Source organism: Polypterus senegalus, chromosome 18 (genome assembly GCF_016835505.1).
Source record: "Polypterus senegalus isolate Bchr_013 chromosome 18, ASM1683550v1, whole genome shotgun sequence".
NCBI lineage: Eukaryota > Metazoa > Chordata > Cladistia > Polypteriformes > Polypteridae > Polypterus > Polypterus senegalus.
The window spans coordinates 31,230,646-31,245,597 of record NC_053171.1 but is presented as its reverse complement, the minus strand read 5'-3'; positions in this window follow the sequence as shown (position 1 = coordinate 31,245,597).

Genomic DNA, 14,952 nt, shown 5'->3' with positions numbered 1-14,952 from the left:
GCATGGTGGTGCATGACTTCACCAGGACAAAGGTATAAAGGTCAGCATCCTGCACTTCAAATTGTCAGAGTCTGTGGATAAAAGACAGAAAAGGCTAGCATTCTCATGAGTGTTTCAATCTGATTTTTTGCAGCAATTTCTTTTGCTAACTGACTAGAACTTTTGATCTTAAGGTTTTGCTCCGGTTGTGTGACATGTTTCAGTGTTCAACACCTCCATTCCACTCTTTGAATTATAATTTTGGTTTTATGATCTGGGTTCTTGATTAGAGTATTGTCTTCCCAGTGCTGACCTTTGCTTGTTGATAATACCACAATCTGTTGTCTGATTTCATTATTATTTAGGTACTGATGCACCACATCTGTGCTGTATCTCCTCCCAAAAGGAATTATCTGAAGGTTGTTGCTGAGGCAATTTTCACATGGTTTATTGAAATTTTTTTTGCTTTTCTTTTTATTGACAGGTTGGACATTCTTTGAAGCCTCAATCATTGTTGTTCATTGAGGGAACATTCCAGACTGATTATTTTCTTTGATTTACTGTTGTTCCCAGAAAGACCCAAACACCCAGGGTTACTTACTGAAAATGTAAATACATTCTATAAATCATGTGTGCAGTTATTCAAGGGTGAACCTTTAATATAAAAACAGGAGTGAGTGGAGCTTCGGAGGAAGCTGAGGAGATTTGTCAAGGATACTGGATGGTAAACCTCCCAGCAGACACCAGTGGCACCTGACCTTCTACTAATAAACAGACAAAATCCATGAAGGGAGATCAAGAGGCCACAAGACCTCTCAGTTAATAATTGTCAGTACAGCGTCTTTGACTACCCTTACCCAGCCCAGGTTGCCCTTTTCAGAACAAGGCCAGAGGTAGCTGTCAGAGGAGCAGGAGCCTTCTATGTGGCTGACGGGAACAAACACCTTGCCCTGGAGAAATGTCACCATGTTGCCTTTTTAAGGGAAAGGGAAACCCTAAATGCTACAAAGGATTAAGGTTTTCAGTGGCACCTTATGGCGTTTCAATCTATAAAAAGCATCCACCGAATCCCAGAAACTATTTCAGGAAATGTTCAGAAGTGATGCTGGGATGGAGTTAGAACAGAAATTGTACTGAGCTTTGAGAGGAGAGTTTGGAATAAAGGCTCATTTTCAGAGAGAAGATGACAAGGTTAGGACTATCATAATTAGGAATCACAAACATAGTGAAAGGGGTATGTGATCTCACAAATATGTCATAAAAAGAGGTTCACCCCAAGGCAGCCTGACCTCCCATCTCCACAGACAGGCTTCGGCTAACTAGGCCCAAAATGGGGAAAATGGCTTTTAAAGTACAAAATATATTTTAAGTTCCAAAATAGCCTAAGAAGTATCTAAATGGAGGAACACAAATGTGAAAATTCTAGGTTTCAGTGAGACTGTGAAGTGAAGGAGCTTTATAAATAAAGTACAAAAAGAAACCCAAAAAAGACAAAAGGGAAAAAATGAAACAAAAAATGATTTACCGAAAGCAAACAAGTTCCAAAATATAATCCAATAATCAAAACCAAGAACAGAAGCGAATATGTACAAGAACCAGAAAAAAATCAAACACTCAGAATTGCTCTTTCCAAATTTCAATCAATGAACTGTTAAAGCACCTGCTTCCACGCTTCAGATACATAGACTGACGGTGGTCCTTCACCGGTAACATAAGGGTGGCCCTGCCTCTTTTGGTTCCACCTACAAAGCACAAGGAACAAATGTTAACACATAGTGCACACATAGTAAATTAACAAACAGGTTCATTAAACACAGGATAAGATGGTACTATCCATCATGTAAGCACTTAAAAGATGTGCTCTTGGTGTTGATGACAGTCTGGTTGGCACAGAGGTGTTTTCAAGTGGACATTCTCCTTCCTTGACATTTCATCAAATAGCCCACAACATCTCTGGAGGTTTTCATGGCAACAATGTCTGCCATTTCCAGAATTACCCCCTATGTGTCTACCTAATCTTCATTATCACTACTTAGGAGTCTAGCTGAGGTCATGCCTTTCCAACCAAATCCATCTTTTTTGCCGCATCTGTGGCAGATTTGATAGTTTGTTTTAAAGGTCTGGCCATGGTTCCCCAGATCTTTGTGTAGACAGGTGGTAGAGGCTGACACGGAACCTCTTCATCCTACTTTCACTGCACAGACTTTAGTGCCCCAGCCTTGAAAAAGTGCTTCAGTGCAAAGCTCCACATAACATAACTTTTTGTGCTTAAATACTTCATGTATTCTTCCAAGGGTACAGTGAGCTCAACGATGCAAATGGTATTTACCGAAGCACAAGGTCAGGCCTTAAAGAAGTAACAGCAGTCTCTGATGGAAAAGTAAGATGTTAGCCATTGGCAGCCTTCATACCCCAGGAGCACGCTAAGTGTAACTGTCCTAGCTTTGGGCCTAAGAAGACATTCCTGGCTGTTAATTATAACAAAAAAGCCATTAATACAATAAACAATGAAAAAATAATACCTAACAATAAAGAAAGAAGAGAATGAAAAAGAAAATAAATATAAGCCAGGGGACACAGCCTGACTGAAACATAACAGTGACACAGTGAGAGAGACTGGAGATGGGAAGGAGTTTCTTAAGTTTGGTACTTGAATGTTGGGCAAGTGGACAAGGTAACCAAGTTGAAAGAAAGGATCTGAGAAACCCAAGGGAGGCAGCCTTTCCAACTCTGTGTTCCCCCCATTTAATCTCATATGTCTGTTCGTACATTCAGACAAGAAAACAGTTTTGAGATTTGTGTCCACTTTGACATCACTCAAGATGTAAATTGATATCATATCAGTGTCTTTCAATTATGATAATTCTTATTATAAATAATTTTAGAGAGTTTGCTTGATAGGGAATTTTTAATATAATATGTTTTATCCTACAACATAATGATAAACACTATCTCTTAAAATAAATCTGTTTCCAAATTTCTACAACTGGACCCGGCAACCTCAGGCAACTCATCCTACAATTGAATAGCAAATCTAATTTAGTTAATAAATCGTTAGTCAATGGTAGAGTATTTGGTTGTGTATTGAATAATTCCACAAGTTAGGTTCCACAGATACTGTAGCTGCGAAACAATGTGGCTGCTGCAATAACTTGCGCGTGTCCAGTCCTTGGCATTTCACATTTATCCACTCCGTTGTTGTGTAAATCAAACGTTTATTTTACAAGTTATCTATTTCCACAGTTATAACGTGAAACTTAAAGACAGACATGTTAAGAAAACCGTGCGTTTCCACAGCTTTAGCAATCCACACAAAAACTTAGACAATACTTCCCATTAACCCCTGCAATCCAGCACCCCTTCTTAAAGAAACAATATCCCATTAACCCTGAACCATTATCAACCCTGTTCTTAATACATAAACTCATCTTGATCTGCAAAATAAATTTCACAGATGTTTGAATTAACAGATTTAAAAATGTTAATACAAAACTTGGCTCACACAAACACTAATGACGTATCTTTTGAATAATCAGAATAAATGAAATACATAAATATAATCTTGTCATGCCTTCACTTTTAATTTTTCCCTTTTAGAAAGTACAATAATGTGTGAAAGTGCAATTTTTAATCTCATGTACCCTCATTCTAGTTCAAATGGCTTTTATATAAACGTGTATAGGCCATACCTACTTCTTCCATTATTCACATATTCTTTTATCCGCAATCAGAGAAATCAGAAGGGAATTCACTTGAAGCTAAAGGCCCCTTCATTTTAGGTAAACAAAGTAATTATTCTCTTACTATTCTGCAGTTAATGCCTAATGCTAAGATTAATAGCATAACCAACATCTGCTATAGCTAATGAGGAATTAGTAAGCTCAGACTGTTCTTGACAACTTAAGGTAGTTTTCCTAATATGTTGATTAAATCTGCGCTTAAGGGAGGTAGCAGGCTTTGTGGCGAACACTCACCGCCAAGGCTTAGCCCATCTTATTTCAAACACATTCTCTAGATTAAGGTCACGTTAATGAGCAAACAGCTTGCACTGATTATTACGGTGGACTTTGCATGGAGACGTAGGTCAAGAAAATTTTTTAACAAACTTGACATCTGTCTTCAAGACAGCACCAGTAAAAGGTGACAACCTGATCATCTTAAATTCTACATTTTCTACTAGAAAAGGCTCAGTGTTCACATGTCAACTTGTTTCCCTCTCCTCTATTTTTTTAGGAGTCCGTGCTTTGTCGGTTTCTGTAGGATGGGAATTTTAAAAAAGTGATTAGCCCTTCGAGCTAACCTGCTATGAACATGCATTTTATAATTGAATTGCAAGGAATTAAAAACAGGGCATCGTCAAGAAAATCGACATAAATGCTCTCCATTCATTGGATTTTCTGACAAAATGAATCAAGCGAGACACAGAACACCTTGCTTGGCAAATTGGACTTTTTTTTCTGATTTTCCTGTTTTGTATACTCTTTGCAGTTTACAGAACCTCTGTAATTTGTATTACCCCTTCAACAAACTATACTTTTAAAGAATGTTGTAATTTAGGATGTGAAGAAAACAGAAGAAATTAAATTAATGAGGTTGGTCAGAGGGATTTAATTACAGAACATGACAGGAGCTGACATGTCACAAAGGAACAGAAAGAGCCATGAAGATACTTTTGGAAAAGGTTGCTTCAGAGAATATTGTGAATTAGGAAGTGCGTCAGTGACTGACTTGGTGTTCTTTTATCTGTTTGTAAATTTAAAGTCACATTGGTAAAAAGTCCTGCCATGTTAGTATATTCAATAACTAGCAAAATACCCGCGCTTCGCAGCGGAGAAGTAGTGTGTTAAAGAAGCAATGAAAAGAAAAGGAAACATTTTGAAAATAACGTAACCTGATTGTCAATGTAATTGTTTTGTCCCTGTTGTGAGTGATTGTTGTCATATTATATATATATATATATTTACACACACACACACATAAACATATATATATATACATATCTATACATATACACATATATACATACATATATATCTACATATATACACACATACATATATAAACATATATATACATATACATACATATCTACATATATACACACACAGCTATTTCGTATCAGTGCAATACGCTGTTTGTTAAAACGGTTGACTCCCGCTCTTACGTGCAATAACAAATCAAATCATTCAGTTGTCTTTGCTCATATGTCATTTTAGAGCTGGACGCCTGGCATCTTTTTTTGGCCACAAGTTCGTTTCTGTTTGGTGTGAGGTTCTGTGTTGTGGAGATTCTCAGGATGGATTGCAGGTGCTCATCAGTGAGGCGACTCCTGTGTGCTGTTTTGTTAGTCTTTATCACTGAGAAGAGCTTCTCACACAGATATGTGCTACCAAACATGCACAAGGTTCGAGCCGCATGTAGACGGACTTTTTTTGTTCTTCAAAGTCACCAAAGCGCCATGCAAACTCAGTGCGCAATAACTCTAACTTCGCAATAACTTGCCGCATCATAAGGTAGACTTGATTAACGCAGTAAGTGTTCGGCAAGGCAGCTGAAGCGCTGCATTATGGGATCTGTAGTTTATTGTGTTACCAGCGCTTCATATACCCGGGCTTTAATAACAATAATACAGTATATAAAATGATCTCGCGGGCGGATATAATTACACGCCGGGCGGATGTGGCCCTGGCCCTTGAGTTTGACACATATGGACTAAATAGAACTTGAAAAGATATATTTTTCAAATGTGATCGCAATTCAGATAGAGTTGACGCACTACAGCCTGCATGCCTCAATGAGTCATCCTCCCTCGCTCTTACTTTTTTACCGTTCATCTAATGAATACACTGAGTATGGCTTTACCAAAACAATCATTGATGGCGAATAAAGTATCCATTATTCGAGTATGTAGAGCGGGATATATATATATACATACATATATATATACCCGCGTATCGCAGCGGAGAAGTAGTGTGTTAAAAAGGTAGAAAAGAAAAGGGAACATTTTAAAAATAACGTAACATGACTGTCAATATACAGTATTTGTTTTGTGAGTGTTACTGAGTGTTGCTGTCATCAAGGATTTGATTATCATTATTTCTTTCAATCAGGTTCGTATTTGTAGGATGTGTTGTGTTCAAGTTACATTCCGTGTTTGTCAATCGTTGTAAAGATGACAGGTTTCATTCATCGATTCGTTTCTTACTGCATCAATAAACAGCTCGTCTTCTTCTTTATCTGAGACCTGACACACTGCATGCACGGGTTTTTACACTGTCTTCCTTTAGCGGGACATTGACTTTTCCCACCGTGTGCTTTGTTTCCACAGTAGCTGCATTTATGAATATGCTTATCAGGCGCTTCATATTTTTGCTGCCTTTTCAATTGTGTAATTCGGTTTTGTTCAGCTCTTTGGAACTGTTGCTTTTATCTGTGCACTGCGTCAGTTCACGTGAGCCACTCGGTGTACATGCATCGAAGGTTCCCAGCTGTGCTGGTGCCATCTCGTGCTATGTCCATAGCTTTATTTAATGTTACCTTAGTCCTGGCACTTAAAACTTTCTCTCGCAGTTTCGATGAGTTTGTGTCAAACACCACCCTGACCATCTCATCTTCCTCTCCATAAGCACAGTCCTTAACCCGTGAATATTTAGTGGCAGTTTGCTATTGGATTGCCGCTGACGGACGGCCTTATATGGGCAGGCACTAAATTACAAACGCCAGCGGCAGCCTGTCTATGAACTTAATTTAAAGTGTAGGTTTACATCGTGCTTTGTTTCCGAAGTAGCAGAACTCATGAATATAGTTGTATATGTCACTTTCGCCGCTTCTTATTGTTTAGCTGCCTTCTCAATTATATAATGCATGTTTTCTTGAGCGCTTTTTTGAGGTCTTCCTGGTTTTCTATGTACTGCATGATTACGTGGGAGGCGTGATGATGTCACACGAAACTCCGCCCCCACGGCGTTGAAGCTCATCTCCATTACAGTAAATGGAGAAAAAGTGCTTCCAGTTATGACCATTACGCGTAGAATTTCGATATAAAACCTGCCCAACTTTTGTAAGGAAGCTGTAAGGAATGAACCTGCCAAATTTCAGCCTTCCACCCACACGGGAAGTTGGAGAATTAGTGATGAGTCAGTGAGTGAGTGAGTGAGTGAGTGAGTGAGTGAGTGAGGGCTTTGCCTTTTATTAGTATAGATTCAGCCACTCATCCATTATCATACCTGATTTATTCAATTCAGAGTCTATCTTGCATTGCAAGGTGTACCCACAGCATTAACTACTCTAACATTCACTACTTTGGGACATAAAAGAAAACAAGAGAATCTGGAGGAAAACCCACAGCTACATGAGGAGAAAATGCCAAATCCACAACAAAAAAAGCACTCAATTCAGAATTTAAACTCAGGACGCAGGAGTTGTCAGGCAGCAGCATAAACTACTGTACCATCCCACAACCAAATACGAAATCATTATTTTAGCGGCTAGAGGATCCAATGCATCCTTCAGTCCTCTGATGACACCACCATTATTGCACTTAATAATAATATAACAGCTTACAGAAAGGTGGCGACTTGTCTTGTGTCTTGGTGTGCTGCCAATAACCTGCTGCTCAGTACCACCAAGACAGTGGAAATGGTCATTGACTTTCACCATCAGTAGTTACAACATTTGCCACTAGAAATTAATGATTCTGCAGTCAATATCGTGGAATCCATCACATTTTTGGGTGCAATTATCACAGACTCTCTTAGCTGGGGCACAAACACCACTTTCATCATTTAGAAGGCTTAGCAGTGGTTGTACTTTTTACACCAGCTAAAGAAATAAAATATTTCCCAGCCAATCCTAGTGCAATTCCACCAATCCATAAATGAAATTGTGAACAGTCTGCTTCAAAAATAAATTACAGCATGTTGTGAGGTCTGCTGAGAAAGCAATTGGCCGTACTCTTCCATCTGCTGCACACCTATATACATCTATAATAATAATACAAATTCTTCACATTTATATAACGCTTGTCAAGGTACTCAAAGTGCTTTACACAGTGAGTATGGGGTCACTTTAACCACCACTAATGTGCAGCATCCACCTGGATGATGAGACAGCAGCCATTTTGAGCCGTTACGCTCACCACACATTAACTGTTAGGTGGTGATGAGCAAGAGAGATAGCCAGTTAGAGACAGGGGATGATTAGGGGGCCAGGTGATTTAGCCAGTATATTGGGATACACCCTACTCTTAATGAAGAATGCCCATGAATCTTTTAGGACCACAAAGAGTCAGAACCTCAATTTTTCATTCTGTCTGAAGGATGGCGCCATTATTACAGTACAGTGTTCCTGTTACTGCACTGGGTATTAAGATCCACATGCAAACTACATGGTAGGCACCCCCTGTTGGCCTCACCAACAACTCTTCCAACAGCTACCAAAGCTTTTCCTGGTTGGTTTCCTACCCAAGTACTCGCAGGGCTCAAACATGCATAGCTTTAGGTAGATGACCTGTTCTGAAGTGCATGTGGTATGGCTGCTGCTGTCATGGCATTACAAACCCTGTCAAAAAGACAATCATGGACTCATCTCAGCCAGTCATCACTTGTTCCAAAAACTCCCCTCTGGTAAACACTTAAGGTCAATCAAAAACTAAAACTAATAGACACCTCAACAGTTTCTTTCCCAGAGCCATAGCCCACGCAGATCAGTAAGCAGCCGGTCCTCCTCACATATACTGTATGAAGGTGTGTGTATGCACAGTATATGTACATATACAGTATGTGTGTGCATGTGCAGACACACTGTACACTCACTTGCACATCATCAATTGCACATCTCCTTTATAATTGCACTACTTTGTAATTGTTTATAAAGCATGTAATTTAAATTATGTTATTTAAGTTATTTGCATGTGAAAGTTGTTTTCTGCTATAAGCAGCTCCAAAGCTATCAAGTTAAATTCCTGTACTGGTGAATAAAAGTGATTGCGATTTTGATTCTGATTAAAGTGGAATTAGAGTAAATATTAGGAATGATGTGAGTGAGAATGGGAAACAACAGGAAAATAATTGAAGTCTGTGAAATTATTACAAAAGACACATGCCTGTTTGATCGTTTCATTTCCAGTGAGCTTATGTGGAGGCAACTCTGCTAGGACATTGAGGCTGATAAGTCCGTCTTAGTGCTTAGCTCCTTACAAAGTTTATTGATCCCAGTGTCCTTCAGCTAAGAGATGGGAAGCTTCAACAGTTAATCCAATCGGCTAACAGACAGTCCATATGGTTGTTGAACAGCTTTGCTTTGAGCCAATCAATAATCACTTTGATGAAGGACTAGCCTATATCCTGAAAAGATGAGCAGTCATAATCTGTCAATGGTCACTGCGATATGTGGTGTCAAAAAGCTCACACTAAGAATAGAAAGTGCGTGAAAGGGATTTATTTCATAATAACTTCCTTGTCATTTGTTAAAATAAAAAAATAAGCAAAATATCACTTGGTTTACAAGTCTAGTTATAACTTAATTTTGGTAACTCATTGTCCTACTGTATATTAAAAATGGAATTTGAAATGAAGAAAATAAATGTCCAACCAACATGCAATACATCACCACTCTCCAGTACTATGATAAATAAGCATGCACTAAAATACATAATCAGTTCATGTGAGATTCTTTTGGATAGAAAACACAATCCAGCTAACCTGATGTACTCCTTACTCCTTACCACTTGTTCACTTGTGTTCACATCTCCTAAATCCTTATGGAGGAAACCCTGTGGAAAAACACCATAGAAAAACTCAGATAAACACAAACAAGTGGTTAGTGATATGAATGTAGAGTCTAAGAATAAATTATATCCTTTTCTGAGTTTATACAGAATGCTGTAACTTGTGAAAGGGATTAGAGCTCAAAATATATTGAAAAAATCTAAAGAAACGGCATTCTGTGAATTAAAACATGTCCTAGGAGCAGGACTGGTACGTTCTGCATCATTTTTACAACCCTGGAATAATATACCATGTAATAAATGTCTCCTTCTTCTTCTTACTCTTCCTCTTTTCAGACTTCTTTGTGGGGTCGATGTGCTTGATCAGCCTTATCCAAACAGTTCAGTCTTTCACCTCCTCCCCAGTCAAGCTGTTTTCCTTCGGATCTTCTTTTACTTTATCCATCCACCTTTGCTTTGTCTTCCCCTCTACTTCCATTCCAGTCACTCATCACTGCTCACGTATTCATTTTCTCTCCTCGTCACATGGCCTACTTTCCAGTACTTTCTTAGATATCTGTCCCACTTTTGCTGTACCTCTGATTGTCTCATTTATCATTCTGCCCTTTTCGTAACTCCACACATCCATCTCAACATTTCTGCCAAATCCAATGTCTTCTCCTGCACGCCCTCTATTGCCCATGTCTCACCTCCATACATTATTGTTGGTCTTATGACTGTCTTAAAAACCTTACCTTTACCCTTCACCTTAATTCCTCAATTCCACCATACTCCTGGTACCTTTTTCTAATTGTTCCATCCATACTGCACTCTATGGGCAGTCTCTGTATGTTGTTTTCTATTGTGGACTACCACTGATCCAAGATATTTAAATGTATCCACTCTTTTCAATAGCTCTCCCTGCAGGCTAACATCTGAATCCTACTGTAGATGGATTCATTTTTGGGAGTGAACAGAACAGCAGGGAAATCTCTGGACATCACAGTCTCTGTTTATTTAGCAGTTATTTATGTTCATGCTGCAAGGAGGGTGAGTAGCCTCCACCACGTTTGAGTATTAGGCACACTCCTGAAATATTGCATGATTTGTTACAGGTTCATGGAGAACTTCCTCTTTTGCACATCAACAGCAACTAGCAAGGTATGGGCCATGGTCTGTTGAAGATGCACCAGTCCCTCCTGGACAAATGAAAACCTGCATATTGTTGGGTGAGATTTTCAATGAGTTATTTATGTGTCTGGACCACAGTGACCAATTCTGGGCCAAGGTGAAGTCTGAGTCAAGACCTGAGAGTTAACTTTGCATTTTTGATGTGAGGTGTATCTTGCATGGATTGAAAATCCCCTTATATTTTGAGGAGGACATTATGAACTGTTTCAGACAATCCTCCACAAATGTGGTGAAGGGAGGTATGCCAAGACCAGAAACTGAAGATAATGGGGTAGGCTGAAATGTTCTAATGATTATGCACTTTGTGGCATTTGTCTTGTCAGCTTTGTGAGTGAGAGGTGACATTGACAAAACTGACCCACATCACTGTGTTGCACCAGTAAGCAAACCCCCTTATCCAACATCAGCTCAGGTTCGGAATTGTCCTTCTGCTGCTTCCCCACCACCTGTGATGCCAAGCAACACCAATTTTATGATATCACTAGATATCACAGTTATTCTGATTATATGAGGCTTTCCGGTTACCACATTATATATTTTGTGAAATTCATCTTGTTTGTCAGTGGAGAGTTGGGCACCTTTCATACTCTAGTTTTTCATTGCTGTTATACCTGTATTTTTTAATATTTAATACCCACATACTATTAACCATCTGGATTGGTTTAACCTACCCCAAATGCATAAATCCAGGGAGTAGTTTAAGTGAGGGCCTCTTCTTCAAGTAATGAATTATTTTGATGCTTGCAGGGATTTGGTGATGCTGGTTTTCACTAACATGACAAGCTAGCCCTTCCTTTATGTCAAGTGTTGGTTTGGGCTTCCTCTCCTAGTCTGTCTCTTAGTAAATTGTTTGAGTCTGGCCCATCCAGTCAGTGTCTTTTGCTGTTCACTCTTATTATGTAATAGTCACATGGCAAGAGATAGAAACATAAAAAGCACTGCATAGAAACACACACAGACCGGGAGGGCCAGGACAAATGATATACCAAGGGATACAGCTCAATACTGGACATAAAGCCACTTCCAGTTCCTGACACCAAAGCTAAAGATCTAAGACAAATTAGACTTCATTTTGTCATGACTGAGATGGATCATAAAATAAAAACAGGTTATTTCTTTGTACGCCTGCTGGTTTGCTTATGGTACTTTTCAGTTGAAGTACTGGCATACAAGAAAAAAAAATCTGGTCAATAAACAAAAACTGGGGTCACAGTCAACAGATGTGTCCAAAAGCAAAACTAAGGATATTCAAGAGCTGTGAATAAAATTTAAAGTCAGACTAAAAAAAAATAGAAGTTCAAATTAAAAATCAGAGCCTTCAGAATAAGCCAAGCCAGAGACAAAAGCAAGGTCAGCACCAGATATTAGAAAACATATTGATGCAGCCTACTAACCAGCACAATGGGCTTCACAGACTAAAAGCTGCTGCCTGCAAGCGTCAGAAGGTAGACAGGAGACAACATCGCCACCAGTCCAAAGGCTGTGCAGCTGAGAGACACAGACAAGCAGAAAAAGGTTGATGTTGACTGGCTGTGGGTCAGGCAGCTGTACAACAATGACAGAGACAGAAAGCTGAATCTCTGCCTGGCGATCAGTAGCTGTGCAAACAGACAGCAGCAGACATGTCTGGGTGCCAACCACACAAAATAAAAGCTGAGTTGATGGAGGAGCGATAAGAGAAACAAAACTCAGCTGCTATGCAGGGTGAAATGGCTGTTTTTAATAAGACTGGACTGCCAATTCTCATCACAACTATCATGATTTCTTGAGATTCCAATACTTAGTGTGACACAGACAGTATCTTACAAGTGCTTAGCAACATAAGGATAACCAGCAGAAACCAAACTGAGCAAGTAACAGCTGTCACTTAGACATAACTGCTGCTTCATGAAAGACATTCAGTTAGGCAGGGTCAAAAGAAACTAAATCCCTGAAACCGATTATACCTAGGCTTCTAGAACTTAGTAGACCCTAACACTTTAACTAATCAAAAGGAGCCTTCACTTCAAACTAAATACGCTTTTAAAACAAAATGTCTTTTTACCAAAACAAACTTTTCTTGTTATATGATTTTTGAAGTAGTTTTCTCTCCTGTTCTTTTTTCAAACAAAGCACCAGCAATTAGTGGCCAGAGTGCAATGAGTATATGAAATAATGACGCACATGATGCCAGAGATAGAGAGAAAGAGATGATCAAGTACAAGTAATTGGCCATTGATAAGTGGCTGTTGTGACTCTCGAGAAGACTCCTGATTTGGATTGGCTAATGGATTTGGGGAAAAGTAACGAATATCATATTAGCTTTTGGCAGGTTTGCAATTCAAATGCTCTTTCATGACTGAATGCATTCCATCTTTGTTAACAAGAGCATTTTCTGGAAGAGATTTATCTCACTATATTCTAGTGAAAATATATGTGTTTGGGACATTGTGACCATATGACTGGATGACTTGACATGTGGATTATGCAACATGACTATTGTGAGATTTTTTTTATAGACTTCCATTTTGCATGAAAACACAAGATGTTTTTTTTTTTCTCGCCCATCACCACAAATGACATGAGGTAAGTAACACATAAAAAATATAACTTTAGGGTGGAGTATTCCTATAAGGCTCCAGGACTTCTGCAATATGTGAATCTGCACTCTGCTAGATCTGTTACCATTTTACGTAAATTACAGTGTTCAGCTGTGTCAGGGATATATGATGCTTCATACTCACTTTATCTCTAGCAAAGGATGTAAATGAGCTGATATACTTCGGAAAAAGTGAGGAGGTCCAGTTGTGGGATCTGACCCACCACAGGCCCATGGTGCAATTCCTTCTGACTTGAATGTTCTTTGTTGCTTTTTTCTTATGCATGCGAGCCTGGTTGTTTCTGTTTTGTCACTCTCACATGCTGGATATCCCTCATCTGAGTTGTGTACAGGTATGTTCAAGCCATCACCAGCACACAGGTATAGACTTGATGCTTGTGCATGGACATGAGTGGCTTTGGGAAATTGTACAGCAGTTACAGTGTTTGATAAGATGGTTGTGATTAAGTAGTTTCTCTGTGTAGTGCTGGATCTGCAGTAGGTGGCACAGCCATTCTTGAAATGGAGAAGAGAGAGAGAGAGAGAGAGTTAGGAGCACTCCCTGATACAGCACATTGCCGCACCCACCACATGACAAACCAACTCAGAATCCCAGATTGAGACCTGAGTGCAGCCATGCAATGGGTGACACCTCAGCACCACACAAGTTCAGATGGAATGGAACCAGTGTGAGACTTTTTATGGTGGCCGGGGTGCCAATTCTGCCATAAGAATTGGAGGGCAGGTTGGAGGGCCAACATGCAGGGCTGGATGCAGATTAACGTCATACAGAGGACGGAGTAATTGCAGGTTAAGGGGCCTTGCTGAAGGGCCCAACGAAGTAGAGTCATTTTTGATGTTTACAGGATTCAACATGGAGAAGATAGGCAGATAATTCATATAAGATTACATGTTCAGCCATCAGCAAATGCTCTAAACTTGTATTTTTCTGAGGTCTTCACATGTGAGGAAGTGGATAACCAAAGGAACTACTAAGTAGGCACTGGGTGATTTGGAAACTGTAGAGGAAGAAGTGCTGTTTAGATTAAAAAGGCTGAAATCAAACAAATCTCCAGGACCAGATAATATTTGCTCTTAAGGAGGTTCGCAAGTATGTAAAGAAACCCTTGATGTGTATTTTTGGAATTCACTGCACACTTGGGAAAATCCAAAATACTGGAAAATTGCAAATAGTTTCCCATTATATAAAAAGGGTAACCAAGACCAAGTAACTATAGGCCAGTAAAATGAATCAGCATCACAGGTAAATTAATGGAAGGAATAATTAAGGGTGACATTGAGGAACACATGGCAAGAACAGGAGTTTTACTAAACAGTCTGCATTTCTTCAGAAGAGGGAGGTTGTGTTTTACTAACATGCTGTAATTCTATGAGGAAGCAACCAAAGATATGATCAGAGTGATACATATGATATTATTAATCTTGGCTTTCAGAAACCATTTGATAAGGTGCCACATGAGAGGTTGGGCATCAAATT